The following is a 2,035-nucleotide window of genomic DNA, read 5'->3' on the forward strand; positions in this document are numbered from 1 at the left end:
CGTTTCTTTGAAGTGAGCCAGCTGAGGTGCACCCTGCAGTTGAATGTACCCTACAAATGAACGATTCTATGATGGTTGTTTCTTTAGGCCACAAGTGCCAATTAAACCCCCAGTTACATTGTATAGTAACAGTAGGGGCGTAGGATATTAGGCGAATATTCGATAAACACATTTTTTAGACAGTGGGAGAAAATTTTCAAAATTTTGGACAGGTAATTACCAATTGAAAAATTCTTAAAAGGGCTACTTCAAAATCCACTTGACGCTATAAAGGACTCAAGTTTACCCAAACAAATGTCCAGATAATAGCTAACAAAAACGGTCACAACTATTTTGTAGTATTGAGCATTTGCAGCACCTCTATTTCCAGCATTTATGGCAACAATTTTCTCGAATTTACGCTCCATAACTCTAAGCTATTTATAATAGAGAGGAAGCTATTTATAATAGAGAGGAATATTTCATCATGTTTTCCATCTTTACTCCGTATTTTGTTGCCGAATGCTTTTGCACGAATGTTACTGAGGGGCCAAAATAGTTACGTTTTGAGGGACCAAAAATGGTACATTTTAAGTGCTTTATTTACTCCCTTTCATATAAAGGCATTTGCGGGTAAAACATCTACTTTATAGCGTCCAATGGATGTTGAAGTACCGTCTGGATCTTTTCTGCTAGCCCCCCCCCCCCCGCCTTATATAGCCGAAAAATTTGCACCCCCCAAAATCTAAGTTTTCGCGAATTGTAAGAGCGATACTCGCAATTCATTGAAACAAGTGTCTAGGTAGATTGAAGGCACTTTTAGAATAGTTTCCTTAAAAAAGTTTTTAAAAATCAAGCTCTTATTGTAGCCGATTACACCAAAAATGATCTAATACAGAAAATTTTATTGATGCTTACGTTATATGCAACAAATTTTGGTTGAATACGTAATACTTTCGAACCATAGCTGTGCTAGCTTTTAATAAATGCATATTGCGCATATATGTTCACGTATAAGATTACTTAGCTTTAACAATATGTTTACACATTTATAAATGGGGGGTGCCTAACTAAGCGGGGGGGGGGCGCTAGCAGAAAAGATCCTACCGTCTTTAAAAGCTGGAATTGGTACTCGCCTATTTTCCCCAAAATCTAAGTTCGAAATTTTTGCGTAATGACCGCAAAGTGTGTTCGCCTAATCGAGTTTTCACCTAATATCGCATATCCCTAACAGTAGTATCCCGGACCTGTGTGTCATAACAATTCAGTACTGAATCATAGAATTTCCATTATGATTTTTACTATGACCAGAGTTCTGATCATGGCACTTATTAGACATTTCATGGTAAAATTCATATTAACATTCTGCATTTCTTATGAACATAATGATTTTTTCTCTGCATTTATTCTGAACATTATGACCTTCTCTGCATTTATTCTGAAGATCATGACTTTTCCTCTGAATTTGTTCTGATCAGTCTGACAAAACAACTTGAACCTCATGAAAAAACGAACAAAAAGAAGAGAACTCCAATTAATTCAATCAAATACTTAAAAGAAATAAATATCAAAAGAAAAATAAATTCATCGCAATTAAACGTTATTGACTTGACATTAATAACCTCATCGCAATTAGACATTATTGAGTTGATATTGTAATTTCACTATTGAAACATTATTGAATTCAAACAATATTGTAATTTGAAACTCATTTCACTTTCTGTCTTGCTATCAGTTTCACTTTCTGTCTTGCTATCAGTTTCGTTTTCTGTTATGCTATCAGTTTCAGTTTCACTTTCTGTCTTGCTATCAGTTTCACTTTCTTTCATGCTAATCTGATCACGATCTGAAATGGCTACCTTTTCCTACCAAACTGAAACATCCCGCCACCTTCTAATACTCCTCCCGAACTGAAACAAGTCCTCTGCGTTGGCCACGGAACTCTTTCCATCATCACCCATTCGCCCATCTCTGCCCGAGACTTCATCATCTGCAGCCATCTTGAATGTGGCACTGTCCCATCTTCAACACATGTGTTCAAGAGATCCGACAGAGA

This window comes from Convolutriloba macropyga, chromosome 10 (assembly GCF_964194025.1).
Source record: "Convolutriloba macropyga chromosome 10, txConMacr16.3, whole genome shotgun sequence".
Classification (NCBI taxonomy): domain Eukaryota; kingdom Metazoa; phylum Xenacoelomorpha; order Acoela; family Convolutidae; genus Convolutriloba; species Convolutriloba macropyga.